Source organism: Lonchura striata, chromosome 6, assembly GCF_046129695.1.
Source record: "Lonchura striata isolate bLonStr1 chromosome 6, bLonStr1.mat, whole genome shotgun sequence".
NCBI lineage: Eukaryota > Metazoa > Chordata > Aves > Passeriformes > Estrildidae > Lonchura > Lonchura striata.
Genome location: NC_134608.1, coordinates 4,947,138 through 4,962,509, shown reverse-complemented (window position 1 = coordinate 4,962,509; position 15,372 = coordinate 4,947,138).

The window sequence follows — 15,372 nt, the reverse complement described above, 5'->3', positions numbered from 1 at the left end:
AAAATCCCTTCCTAGAGCTGTCTGGGACACTTTTCTGTTCTCTCTCTCTTGGTACAGGTGTAAAAGTGGGAATAAAGCTGTAGGTGGTTTCTGTGTGGCAGAATCAGAGACAATTAGAGCCAGTCACAGCATCATCTCTACCTGGCATCTCAAAAGGTGTGCCACCCTCTTTGCTCTCTGGTCTATCAGTGGCAAAAGGGACAGAGGGGACCTTGCAATTCAGCACATTTCCATGGGCTGGTGGTGACCCACAGGGCCCTGCACACCTGCAGCACCCAGTTTTCCAAGCATCCTCCTCCCTGTGCTAGGGACTGTGGTTTCAAGGCCAGAGAAGGTTAAATGCATCAAGGCCTGTGGAACTGGCTAAAATTTCTCCCCATCTTGGTCTCTCCCACTCCTGGATTTCTGACACTGCCTCTGTACTCACTTCTGTCTCAGGATGGACCAGACTCTGCGGGTCCTCATCTCCTTTCCTTTGTGCTTTATCCTGCACAGAATCTCTTCTTGCCTCTTCAGCTGTCACCTCTATCTCATCTCTTGTGTTCTTCAGCCACAATTACTGCCAGAGTCCCTGTTCTCCAACTTCCACCCTAGATTTGCTCCAGTCCAGCTCCCACACAAGCTTTCGAGTGTCATCCTCCCCACCACTTGGAAACAGCCAGCTGTGCTCTTCATTTTCAAGTCTTTCCCCCTTTGGCCTCATGACTTGTATCTGTTTTTTTTTTCCTCCTCCCAGTTTCTCAGTGCTTCCCTGGGCTCCCCAGATCTGTGCTGTGAGCAGTGCCAGCTCCCTTGTGAGACTGCCCCTCACCAAGATGCCCACAAAAAAAGGCATGAATAAGGCTAGTCATGTGCTAAGACCTCGTTATTTCATTGCACTTCTCGCTCTGTCACCATCTGAGGGCTCTTGTCTTGAGCTGTGCTGGGGCTGCTTGCTGGCACACAAACATCCTTTCATTTGGAGCAGCCCATGACCAGGGCCTCTTCAGCATGAGGAGAATTATGTATAAATAGCTCACAATGCACCTCACCCTGTGATCACTGCAGGGACGCAATTAATGAACAAGCCCATGGCACATAAAGGTGCATTCAGACTGTGAATATCACAAGCAGTCCAAAAAAATGGGTTATTTTGTATTATCTCAGCACTAGAGACTGGTGGGATTTGCTTTCTCAGGCTCTTTCCAGCAGCGTTGTTCGTGGCCTTCCAAATATCCACCAGCCTGGTATGGAGCCCTACGTTGCTATACAAAGAAAAATTTGGATTCAGCAGTAATTTTTATGGATGTAGTGCAATGAAAGTTGGTTCAAAGAAGCAGATACAGAGAAAAATATCAAGATACATCAATTGTTCCCCTTCCCAGTGATAGCACATTTGTTTTCCCTGTCCTGTGCCCTTCTGCAAGAGGAGGCAGAACCCTCTTGCTTTAAACAGCTGCCTGAACCACCACGCACAGGACTTATCAGAGTCAGGATCAGTGCAAGCCCAAATTATTGCACATTGAAAAATATTTAACATTTTATTGTAGGGAGAGGGGTCAACCTCCCATTGCTTGATGAACCCTCAAGTACATCCTGCCAGCAGCTGTAGAACTACTTACAGCCCCACGCCCACCCCACGGGACCTCATTCCTTTTCCCAGAAATGGGGGAGAGGTCCCTGCTCATACCAGTCTCCTCATGTAGGAATTGGGCTTGGTTTGTTTTTGTGTTCTACATACAAAGGGCTAAGACCTGAGAGTCCATCTGAAAAAAATAAATTGGAAGTAGTCGATGTTCATAAATTCCAGTAAATCTTCAGTAAAAGTTTGTTCTCTTCGTTAGCCTCTTTCCAGCTCTGTTTTTAATGGATTTTTCTCCCAGTTTTAAAATCACATTCTCTAGGACAAAATGAAGGAGAAGGGAGCCCCAGTTACACGAGCTGAAGTGGTGCCTCAGGAGCATGTTACTTATCAGGTGCTGGAGACATGTGCAAGAGGAAGAAACAGGCTCTGGTTAAAAAAGTTTCGAGGCTTGGGGAGGAATCTGTGAACCCCTTCTGTGGGATTTGAACCAGATAGCTTAGGAAAGTAGCAAGTGATGTGGGTAAGGCTCCTTCAGAGGTACTCAGCTTGACAGAGATGTGGCAAGCTTCCACAGAATGATAATTGCTGTCCTTTCCAGCCCCAGGGACCTCTCAGGGCCTCTCAAGTGCTGTCTCCTGGCTCTATGCCATGCCATAAGCACACATATCTCACTTCACACCCTCTGCACTGCAAAGTTTCCACCACTCTGCCATGCAAACACCTCAAGAGCAGCTACATGTGCAGGGAACCGCTGGGTCAACCTGACAGGTGAGAGAAAACCTGCCCAGATGTGCAGGTACTCCAATTCCTGTGCTGTGGCTCACTGACTGCTCCAGGGTCCCAGCTCAAGGGCTGACCCTGCTGCCCTAAGGGCAAGGAGAGGCACTAATGGGGACTGCAGGAGGGCAGGCAAAATACGGCCTCAGCCAGAAACTAAGAACTTCCCTTCCTGAGGACGGGCCAAGGGCTGCTCCTCTTCTTGGCCACCATTTGTGGGTGGCAGTCAGAGACCAGGGCTCTGCCCCAGGGACCAGCCCCAGGTGCTCCAGGGAGGACTCTCCCCTGCACACCAGTGAGTTCAACACAGTCATTGCCTCCCCATCACCACCCCCAAAGACCTCGCCTTGAAACCTGCAGAGCAAAAAGTCCTTAAGGGCAGAGGAGATCTTCTCTGAGCCCTAGTGTGCATCCATGTCTGATGGAGAGCAGGAACCTGTTGATTCTTCATCTTCTTTTTCTTGGTCAGGATTGGGATTAAATGTTGAGATGATATTTCTTGTTGGGACTCAGGTGTTTATTAGTTCTTATCTCTGTTACAGTCTCACAAACCCTGAGTTCTGCAGCACTTTAACAAGGTAAAAAATGGCCCCATATCTCCCTCTACAAAGTCTTTTAAGGATAAACTGTCCAATTAAGAAATGACACCTAAATTATTTTTACTTTTAATCCAATAACCAACCATCCATGCCTGCAATGTGGACTTTTTTATCCAATTACACAAAACCACCCAAACTCATGAAGGAGAAGGTGAAGAAGAAGGATCAGCCTCCACCCTAAAACCTCCATCTTAGCTTTTTATATATTACTGTATTCTAAAACCTTAAACTCTAAGTTTCCTACCCTGTGATATCACACACTTCTATCCAAATTACACACCCATAATCCCAGTGCTCATTCAATTTTGGAAGCTTTCTCCATGGCTTCAGGTCAAATGCAGAGTTCTCTTGAGCGTCTGTGCCTTTCAGCATAGAAAATTTAACATTCTCAGCATCCAGGGTTCCAACAGGAACCAGTGATCCCAGCACCCAGGAGGGTCCCAGCATTGCTGTTTTCTTCTCTGCTGTGCTCAGTTTAAAGATGAGAGCTCCTGAGACTCCAGGTGGGGATCAGCAAGGTGCTGCTGGATATCACCACTCTTCAATACCATGTCCCAGAAAAGCACAGGCACCCTGCCTCAGCACACAGGGTTTAATTTGTGAGAGGTGACTGACTGTAGCCCACCACACAGCAGGAGTTTTTAATGTTATTGTTCTGCCTCAGAAGCGTGAGATTAAATTTCTGCACCTCTGTTTCTCTAAATGTCCCTGATGCTCAGAGAGCTCCTTCCCTTATACATTATGCAGGGGCTGTGAGCAGAGCTTTGCCAAGCCTGTGCTCCAGGAACTGGAAATTGTTTACCACTGGCCATAATGGTTATTTCACACCCACACCAGCAGCTCAGATAGAAGCTATTGATAAAACATTCTTTATGCACTACAGAGAGCTTTCTGAGCTGTGAGTACACTTGCAAATGTTATATCTCATATGCCTATTAGAAATGAGTGCATTTGCTGAATTTGCAAAGAGGTGGCTTAACAAAGTGAATGTCACATGAAGAAATGCCACAACTACTGCACTGGTTTTAAGATTTTGAGCACATCAGGTTTAAAGAACACACACTGCTCATCCAAGCATATGAAGGTGATGAAATCCCGTCCACATCACCCACTTCAAGGGCCTAAGGCCAGGATTCCTGGCAGCATCTGACCCTTGTATTTTCTTCTGCTCTCACTGTGAGCCTGGCAGCATCTGACCCTTGCATTTTCTCCTACTCTCACTGTGAGCCCAGTCCCCTGTGTTTGCCAGGCTTCAAGGCAAAAATAATCAACCATTTCCTTCTTTAGCTGTTCCAGTGGCTGATCACACTAACCATGATAAATGTGCAGCTTAATTCCGGCTTGTGTCTGTCTGTTGTCAGCTACAGGTCCTTGTTTTGTCCTTCCTGGGAGGTTCTCAGAGATTTCTCTCCAGGGAGATGCTGTAGGGATAATAAGGTCACCTGGCCATTTTCTTTCTGTGAAGAAAACAGAGCTGTCTGAGCCTCGTGATTCAAAGCATCTTCTCCAATCTTTAAGCCACTCCTGTGACTTCCTTCTCCAGGGACCAGTGGCCCAAGCTGACTCTGCAGGGCAGTGGAAAGGGAGCTGTGGTTTTTACCCTACAGTCAGGTCCAGCCCTTCTGTGCTGCAGGGAGGTTCTGTCACCATCCCCATGTCCCTGAGCAAGACCACAGCATCTCCAGGAGGTGATGCCCCATTTGGCAGGAGTGACCTCTGCTTCGCTCTGAATCTGCAATGAGGTGCTCCAGGGTTCACTGTGTGAGCAGGCCTGACTTGACCAGCAATCCAGGGCACTGTTATTATTTTAAATACTTCTTGTCTAGTCCCACATTCCTTTCTCAAGCTAAAAAAGTTGGTTTGAATGTCACAAACCAGATGGATTAAGGCATTGGGGTTACAGCTTTAAAGTGATGTCCAGAAGAGATTCACATGCCATTGGCTTCTCCCCTCTATCCCCCCTTGCCACTGCCATTCAGCAGCTCTTTTCCCCTCACAAACTCAGATGCTTCCTGCAAGAAGAGAATAAAAGAGAAGTGAAGGCGGGCTGGATGAGAAATCCTTGGGGTACACATCATCCACCTGTGTGGTAGACCTCCTGACACCCAGCTACTGTAGGACATAAAACTTTAAAAGCAAAAGTTGTCTCAGAGCCCCTGATTCCTTTGGATCCGTGTAGCAAGATAGGAGGTAGGTGATGGCTGGTCATAAATCCTTTGGAATCAGCTCTTCTGGGTGTCCAGCCCTCCATGATGGGTGTCCTCCTCTCATCCACCCACCTTGGATGTCCATTCCTCCATCCAGCCAGCCACCACAGGTGCCCATGATGGAGGAGGAGATGTACACACAGCAGGAGCACAGAAAGACCTGGGAGACCCCATGGTCACACTCAGCTCCAGGGGCTGGTGGGACCTGGGACACCCCATGGTCACACTCAGCTCCAGGGACTGGTGGGACCTGGGACACCCCCTGGTCACACTCAGCTCCAGGGGCTGGTGGGCTGATGTGACCATGGCCACCTCTTTCCTGCAGCTCCTCTCCTGCCACGCTCCTCTGTGCTCACAGGGACGCTCTGTTGGGGCTGGAGAGAGAGTGTCCTTTCAGCCCTTGGGCTTCAAAGTGCTGGGATGTTTTCCTGTGAGGCTGCCACAGGGATTTTTAAACAGGCTTCCCATTCATACAGAGGTCAATTAACTCAGGCACCTTTGGTGGTATTTCAGAAACCCCCAGATACTGGAGGGCTTTGAAATGCTGCCTGCAATCACAGAGCTGGGCTCTGTGATCACCTGGACCCACACAGCAGCACTGAACACCAACCAGCCCTGGGTTTTGACAAACACTCATTTACCTCTGCTCTGAATACACCACCACCCTGCAAGAAAGAAGGGTTGGTGTAATTAAGGTCACCTCATTTGGTGGTTTCTCTATTATCTGTGCCCAGAAGCTCCAGGCTGTTTTCTTCTCACAGTCACAGTGAAGAAAGAGCAACTCTGAGCATGAGGGCAGTGATGGCTGCAGGACACAAGGAGACACTGTGATGTTAAACCTATTTTTTTCCTCACGGCCCAGCCCCATTCCTCTGTCCTTGGAAGCATCCTTGCTCTGAGTGCCAAAGAGATAGCATCAAAAAAACAACTGTGGCTCCAATATCACAGAAAAGGCCAAACCTCCCATGCCCTCGGTACAGTTTACATAGGGGTGAGGGGAGAAGAAACCCAAAACATCACTTGACTTGGCAGGTCTGTTCCTGGGAACCCTGAAGCATGTTTGACCTTCTCCAGACGAGCACAGCAGTCACCCTGTGCTTCCAGAGAAAGCTTCTGCAGTTCTGGGAAATTCAGGGAGGGATTCAGAGCAGGCACTGAGCTCTCTCAACCAGGAAATAGGACAGTCTGCAAACCAGCTCACTCCAGAGAAGCCTGGATGGGGAGAAAAGAAACAAAGCACTTTTTCCACACCAAGATTAAACCTAGCTCTGGGTGTTTCTGCACAATAACTTCTTTTGGCATTGCTGTTGGTTGGCTTTTGTCAGGAAAAGAAGGAAGAGCAGCTGAAACATTAACACTTCCCTCTCTAAGGAGCTGAACAGAGAGTCCTCAGCACAGACAAGAGCTGCATTTCCTCTTGCAGTGCTGAGCCCTTGGAAAATGGTCCCTGTGTGGATTTGGTACCACAGGATGCTGAATGAAAGGGATATTCAGAGCGAGCTCAGATGGCCCAAACGATGCTGATGATCAATCCATCCCCTGACCCTGGACAGACAGGGGTGTCCACAGCTAAAATAAACAAATGGTCCAGGCAAGCTGACAGGCTTGTTTAGATTCTGCTTGGGATAAATCGCAGTGCCCTTTGATCCCGTGATGTTTTTGGCGCCTGTGTTGCTGTCTAACAGCAGGGTATATTTTTCTACCCTGAGGAGCAAGTGGATGCAGCTGCCTATAGCTGATTTATAGTAGGAAGTGATTAACAGGAAATCAAAGCTTCTCACACAGTAAAAATTGCTTGTCTTTTCACCTCCACATCAGTGCAATGATTAGAGCTCTGGGGACTTTGGTTGGAAAGATCAGCAAAGTGTTTTGTGCTTAGCATAAATGACTTTCTGCCTGACTCACAAAGGATGCTCACAGCAGGGCACACCTGCCTGTACATCCTGGGCGTTGGCAGCATTTGCATTCAGTCCCATCCCAGGGACTTGAAATTCACATTCCTGTGCTCTCTGCAGCAATGCAGGGTGGCTTCTGGATTTCGATTTGCTCTATTAATCTCATCATTGTTTGGGATTTGGGTTTCCTGCACAATTTGTAGCTCAGAATAATTGTGAGTGCTGTAGGGGGAATGCCCCGGCCAAAAAAACCTTGTGAGTTTTGTCAGGCAAAATATCATCTTTTATGGAATGCCTGAAGCATGTAGCACAATGAGGGCTACATGACAAGAATTCTAGACCTTACAAAATGTGCTTATGACCAAGAATGGTTCTGGATTACCAGACATAATTTAGGAGCTGGTTATTGCTTGTAGTTTCTGATAACTGCTCCCATCAGTCTCAGAAACTAATGATGCACTTGTTTATTGCTGCAAAAAACTTGAGACCTCGTGGGACATCCAGCAAATATCTCTGTGCTTCTAAGAGAAGATGTGGCTCTGGCTGCATGCAGTGTATGTGGCTGAGTCAATGGAGGAGGATTTGCCATCAGCATAATCAGAAATGTGGTGAAAGGGAAGGATGGGATTAAGATTTGGCTGCTGGCAAGCATATGTCACTTCAATTAACTGTGTGGAAATTTCTGTGCTGAAGATAGTGATAAAAATCAAATGAAGTGTGGAAACTCAGCCAGGGCAGGGACCCTTTTCACTAGACCAGGTTGGTCTGAGTCCCACCTGGAGCATTTCCAGGGATAAGGCATCCACACTCTCCTCTCCTCTCCTCTCCTCTCCTCTCCTCTCCTCTCCTCTCCTCTCCTCTCCTCTCCTCTCCTCTCCTCTCCTCTCCTCTCCTCTCCTCTCCTCTCCTCTCCTCTCCTCTCCTCTCCTCTCCTCTCCTCTCCTCTCCTCTCCTCTCCTCTCCTCTCCTCTCCTCTCCTCTCCTCTCCTCTCCTCTCCTCTCCTCTCCTCTCCTCTCCTCTCCTCTCCTCTCCTCTCCTCTCCTCTCCTCTCCTCTCCTCTCCTCTCCTCTCCTCTCCTCTCCTCTCCTCTCCTCTCCTCTCCTCTCCTCTCCTCTCCTCTCCTCTCCATTGAATCACAGAATCACAGAATAATGAGGTTGGAAGAGACCTCTAAGATCATCAAGTCCAACCTATGCCCTAACACCACAACTAGACCGTAGCATGAAGTGCCAAGTCCAGTCTTTTCTTAAACATATCCAGAGATGGCGATTCCACCACCTCCCTAGGAAGACAATTCCAGTATTTTATTATTCTTTCAGTGAAAAATTTTTTCCTAATATCCAACCTAAACCTTCCCTGACGTAACTTGAGCCATTGCTGCAAACCCCAAAAGGCATTCTCTAGGTTTTGGGGGCAACCCTATAGCAAAACCAAAGGGAAACAGAGGTGTTTTGTTTGGATAGAAGGCAGGATCTGCCCCAACCTGAAGGAAACAGCAGCTGTGGGAAACAAAATGTGACCCATCCTTAAGCATTTCATGGTTTGCTGGAATCAAGGCAGTAGGTCACTCTTTTGTATTTTGCAAACCACTTTTTTTGTAGTGGATAGCTGGTCTGGGGAAACTTTTTTGCAACATGGCAATAAGTTACTTTTATTGGCAGCAGTAGGAAAGATTCAAAACTCAGCAAAATAGGATTATTTCCCCAGCACAATAATAGCAGGGATTTGAGAAATCTTGCCCCTGTGTTTTATCTTTCATCAACATGAGACCAGAGGTCTTTCAGCCTGGGATAATTCCAGAAGTGAAAATTGCAGCAGAAATCCTTTTTCATGTCTTGCAAGAATTGCCCATGAAAGGTTTTTTTCTCTAGAAAGACTGTTTGGTCTTTCTTCCCTGATCTATCCCCCTCCCACTTACAACATTGCTTTTCAAAACATGCATGTGTTTATTTAATCTTCCTTTATTTTAACTGTGTTTTGATTTCTTTCCTGGTTGGGTGGGATGCATTTAATTAAAAAAAAAGAAAACACAGCTTCACCAACATCATTCATCCTCATGATTTTGTAAACAATGCTTTAGTGGTAAGTAGATACAGTCATCCAGTTTTCCCCTCTATGTGTCTGTTGGGGCCAAAGAAGCAGGAGGACAATCATGTCTTTAGGGTAGGAAAAATATATGGATTTGTTTTATAGACCAACACATATTTCTCCTCTGAAATATATGGCAACATTGCCAGCATGAGGCTGGGATGAGGATAGGAAATGATCAATTATCTGCTCTTCCAGGAGAGAGGAGAGGAGAGGAGAGGAGAGGAGAGGAGAGGAGAGGAGAGGAGAGGAGAGGAGAGGAGAGGAGAGGAGAGGAGAGGAGAGGAGAGGAGAGGAGAGGAGAGGAGAGGAGAGGAGAGGAGAGGAGAGGAGAGGAGAGGAGAGGAGAGGAGAGGAGAGGAGAGGAGAGGAGAGGAGAGGAGAGGAGAGGAGAGGAGAGGAGAGGAGAGGAGAGGAGAGGAGAGGAGAGGAGAGGAGAGGAGAGGAGAGGAGAGGAGAGGAGAGGAGAGGAGAGGAGAGGAGAGGAGAGGAGAGGAGAGGAGAGGAGAGGAGAGGAGAGGAGAGGAGAGGAGAGGAGAGGAGAGGAGAGGAGAGGAGAGGAGAGGAGAGGAGAGGAGAGGAGAGGAGAGGAGAGGAGAGGAGAGGGGAGAGGAGAGGAGAGGAGAGGAGAGGAGAACTGCAAATCATAGCCCTGAGACTCCAGCCAGTTCCCACAGACACAGGCAAGCGTGTGTATTTACTGAGCTGCCGTTTAAGTGTTCTAATTGCATTTTATAGCTTTCCCATGCCAGTCCTGAAGCAGACAGGCAGATAGTCCTCATTAGCTTAGCCTAGGAAGATTTCACTAAAACCTTCTGAAGACATAAGAGATAGGATGTAATCTGAGATTAAATGAATCTGAATTTTGGTGTCTAAAATCTTTTTATTACATAAATATTAAAATAACTGAAATTTTTAATAGGTTGACACATATTAAAATATAAAGTAACATTAGTGAATTGAGGCAAGGATGAAGACAACAAATCAGCAATCAGAATCTCCAAGTTGTGGAAGAGCATTGAGACAGACACCAGGAATTGTGTCCCTGCCATGGCAAGGGGGTTGGAACTGGAGGGTCTTTAAGGCCTCTTCCAACCCAAACCATTCTATGATTCCATAATCAAAACCAATTGAAGAGAGGACAACTAAGAGCAAGTGGAGACTGTTAAGCCAAATAGATTCTGTCTACTCCTCTGAGAGGTTTTAATTCACATTGAGAAACAAAATCTTCAGCGTTTGGAAGATTGTGAGTCCTTGTATTCCAGCCATAAATTCTTCTGCTGTACCTAAGAGACACGACTCTTGAAGAGGTTACGTTCTTGGTAAGTAAAGTTCTTAGCAAGCAATCTTTTCCCACTGAGTTGGCCTCTTCGAGTTTCTATTTGTGCTGCTAATGAGGTTCCCACAGTCTCCAGGAAGCTGGTCTGAGTTCTAATTAAACAAGAGCTGAGGAACTCTTCTGCCAAAGTAAGCTCTGGATCTGCCCACCCCATTGACAGAGGAGTCCTGCAGGCTGGATGCACGGAGCCTGGAAATGTAAATCACATATTGACACGGGGAGTTAAGCTCTCCAGTGAGGGTGCTCTCTACAGCTGCAGCATTTATTCAACCTCTGCCATCATCCAAAAACAACACTCACAACTTGAACAGTCCCCAAGGCTAGAGAGTCTTCCAGGATTCTTCTGGCCATGTTCTGGTCAGGAGATCTGGGCTCCTCTGACCTCTTGAACATGGTCCCAGGCGGTAGGAAACAGGACCTTGGAAAACATGGCTCTAGGACTCCATCCAGTCCTTTACATAAAATATGCAGGAATATACATTTACTGGTATTGGAACGTGCTCGTGGACCTGCAGCATTCTAGAAACAACCATGGCATAGACATCAGGACTAAAAATGCCAACTGGAATAACATGTCTCCATGGGTCCCCCAATTTTTTAGAGTATTTACTATATGTATTTTCTTATTACCTCAACCATTTTAACTGGTAAGTTCCAAAATGCTTTCATTCACTCCAAATGGAAATGCCAAGCCATCCATTCAATGGAAATCACAACTGTCCTCCTCATGAGTGTTGCTGTAAGAAAAGGGGCTGATTGAAAAACACTCAACTGGCTTCTGTTCCACTCCCATAAGAAACAGTTTTTCATGGTGTTTTATGCCAGGTCCTGTGATGAGGACCAGCAAAGAGAGAGTGGGATAACTCTCCAAGGAGATATGTAGCAGAGACAAGATTAGTGTCTGTTCATCCCAAGCCAACACAAACCATCCAGCCTGGGAGCACTCAGGCATGTGACAGTGTCTGCAGGCTCTGACCAGACAATGAAGGTTTTCCAGCCAGTGCTGTCATAAGATCCCATAGTCCCCAACCTCTCCCTCCAGACAGAGGAGAAGCAACCCTCACACAGCCTGTGTGGAACAAAGAAAACAGCCCTGTATGTCTGTTTTAAAGGAACAGGTTATTACTCAGGCCAACCAAGACCAGGGATGGAGGAAAATGTGTCCAGTTTCCTAATTATACCCCTTTGTGGAGGCAACCACTTGGCCATGCCCATATTATGTGTCTGGAAGCTCCTTCACCTCAACTAGGGCTGACACAGGGGTGAACAAAGGAGAAAATTCATGGTACCTCTTCTTTCCCACACTAAACTCAGGAAGCCAGGCCAAGGCCTCCAGTGAAGGTAAATCCTCTGAGCTGGAACATGTTTGTGGTTCCAAATCCCACACTGTACAGATCTGGTCAGAGGCACAAGGACATTGGAACATCTCTGGCTTGCAAACCTGGACACCAGGACACAGGAGGAAGAAGTGCCTGGTGCACATACTGAAGTCTCTTTCCAACATGGAAAGAAAATTTTATAAACATCTAAGATCAAAGGCTCCCTGCCAGGCACGAACAGGGAGGTTGAGCCATCCCTCACAGTCAGTACTGACTTCACCTTCAAACTGAGTTTTTACGGCTGTAAATCTGGCTTAGTTTTCCTAGGCCAGTGTGTGCAATAACGTGGAACAATATTTCCCAAAGAAGGGGGTCCCAGGTGGCCTGTGCTTGTGTAGGACTGTGAGAGCTGATTGCAGAGCAGGTCCTACAGGATCAAACCATTAAGGGCCATATATGCTGCAATAAAGCTGTGGAAAGGTTCCTCTTGCCAGGAAAATGTTGAAAGGCTTTTTTTGTGGATAAAGCAGCGTTATCATGGGAGCTGAGCGCCTTAGAGGAAATATTAACAGTATGTGTGGTAGATAAGCAGGAAGGAGTGAGTAGGAGCTGCTGCAGTGCACAGCTCACTGCCCCAGCTGCACGTCAAAGAACCTACATGGGGAGGGAGCAGGGAGAGAAATCTAAGGACTGGTAGCAAATGTGGAAAGACTCAGCTCTGGAAAAGTCCTGCCTGATAACTGAGGAGCCAAGAGACCCAGCTCTGAGCATGGAGAACGGCAGGCTGGTCAACCCAGTTGCTCCACAGCTTCCATCATCCCAATCCAGGAGCTGCTGGCATCAGTGGAGGGACTCCCATCGATTTGGCCAGGGCTGGAATTGGGCCCTTTGGGAACCAGGACAAAAGACAAAGTGGCCGACTTTAATTGATGGCTCATCCTTCACCGCTGCCCAAACTCCTCCTGACAAGTAGAGGAAAAACCCACAAATTAAGTGACCATCGCCTGCCTTCTCTTTTCTTGCTGATTGTAAAGGAGAACTTTTGACCTTTCTGCCTCATGCATCACAGCTTGGCAGGAGCTGGTCGCTCACCCCGGCTGAACTGTGCCATGCATGTAGCCCCATACAAGAGGTGCTTTTCACGTGCTAAATGGTCCTTTCCCTGCTCCTCCTTTGCTCTGCTACAACAATATAGAGAGGAACAATGGCACAGCTCCACGGCAGGAGGAGGCTCTCATTAGGGATGAAAGACTGGCTGGATCATCCTGTCTTTTTCTGCCTCAGACTGATGCCTGGAAGAGTCTGGTGGGAAGCATAACTCTTATCCTGAAGGGGTTTTACCTTCCATACAAGCTCAGCAGCAGCAGCAAACTCAACTTGCACAGAGCACGGGCAGGATGTTGTCAGTGGAACTCGGGAGACAGCAAAAGGCTGCTTGGGTCTGGGCATTGAACAGGGAGCCAGCAGTGTCCTGAGGACAGGATGGGAATATGGAGAGCCCTCCAAGGGCTTCAGGCAGGCTTTGAAACCCTTAAGCTTGCCCTGCATTCGTGGGGTCAATCTCACCCCAGGCAGAGTGGCTGGGATAAGCCCCCTGCAAAGCCTCACAGAGGCACAAAAGATGGTAATGCCTGTGAAACACTGGGCTGTGGAGACACCGAGTGCCTCTGGGATGTGCACATGGAAGCACAGCTTTCCCTGGGAAAACAAGGAGCTCCTTCTCCAGAAGGGTCCATGTCTAAGAGAACACTCCTCTGCTGAAGAAGGCAGTGTGGTGGCTTCAAAAGCCACTGAAACTGATATGATGACACAGGAAGATGGTAATTACCAGGGAAAGTGAAAACATGCAGCCAGCTTACTGCAAAATTGGGATCTTGCTGTAAAATCTTTCCTAAAGCACTGCACTAATATACTGGCCAAAGGCAGGACTGCTTGTACCAGGCACATGCACTGCCCCACCAGAGCAGATGTTGTGCAGAGGCTGCCAGTCACGTGCAGTTATTCTGCACAGAAAGCCTGGTTTAATTCAGGGATGTGCTGCTGGAGGAAAAAATACCATTACAAATCCCACAGATTTAACACAATCATGTCTTTGCCACTCTACATCATCACAGTGCCTTGCTGTGGTCCAGGGACTGTGTCACAGGCCAGGACACAAACCTGAGTGAACAAAAAGCTGCAGGTGATGCTGAAAAGCCATTTTTAGGCTTTGCCACAGAGTGCATGTTGCAGTCCACACTCCCACCTTGGAATCTGGAGCTCCTGACAGCTTTTTGCTCTTAAAAAGGTCACAGTCAAACATCTCTCAGTGACAGAAAAAATAATCCAGCGCCAAAGTCTGGATGTAAGCAGAAATTTTGGGTCATTTTTTCTTGACAAACTGGGTGGCACTGGATTATGTTGCAAATGTGGAGTTTCTGCTCCCCAAGTGGAAACCTCTGCCAGATTTGTTCATGCATTTATTTAGTGCTCTGGGGCAAGTCCCCACCCAGGTCAGTGCCCAATTTCTCACCTTTTCCTGGGGTCAGAAGCCTTGCTATGCACTGAGAACTTCTTGGCTACAAGGGTGGTGAGGATAGTGCAGGAGATGTGAAGCTCTCAGGTCATGTCCAAACTGGTCTCCACCCCCTGAGCCAGGTTTTTATTGTGGCAACTGGGAGCAAAAATTGCTTAAAAGACAGTGTTTATGATATTACAGACCAATGAAACAGTGCTAAAAATTAATCCACTTGATAGTTCTTTTCCTTGAAATCATTCTGCACTGTGCCTCAGCTTGCCCTGTACCCCTGAATTTGGGAACCAAAGCCTGAAAACCCAAGGAAGGGAAAATAACAGAACCTAAAAGGAATAGCTCAGTATTTTTAAAACCCTGAACTTTTGCAGCAATTTATGAGCTAAGTGGGGCATCATTCATGACCTTTCACACACAGAGGATGATCAGACCAGCTCTCATGACCTTCCCTACAGGTGCAGAGAGTTGTTTCTGTGCTATATAAAATTGTTTAGGTTGGAAAAGTACTTTAGATTCATCGAGTCCAACCTTTCCCCCAGACTGCCAAGTGCCACATCCACACATCTTTTAAATTACCCCCAGGATGGTGACTCCACCACTGCCCTGGACAGCTTGTTCCAGTGATTGACAACCCTTTTAATCAAGAAATTTTTCCTAATACCCAATCAAAACCTTCATGCTCTGTGCTTTTCCAAAACAAGCACTTCAAGCACCAGTTTGGGCTAAAGGAAGAGAGGAAAGGGAAAGTACCACCAAGTACGAGGAAATTCAGTACTGTGGGTTAGATATCAATCCTTATTCTGGCAGTGACTCATGCAGCAAAACCTGGTGTCTGTGCAATGCTTTTTCCAGGCACATCATTGGAGCTAACAGAGAAGGAACAAAATAAACAAAGCCAAGAAATCCCAAATCCAGTCACTGGCAAACAGATATTAAAACCATTTTGGTCTCAGTCATACATGAAACTTATTAAACACTTGTACCAGGCATCTTGACTGATCAGTGTCAAATTCTTAGTTAATGGCTGTAGGCAACAGTATCAGAAATTATTTTTGAACGTGGCCAGAAAAC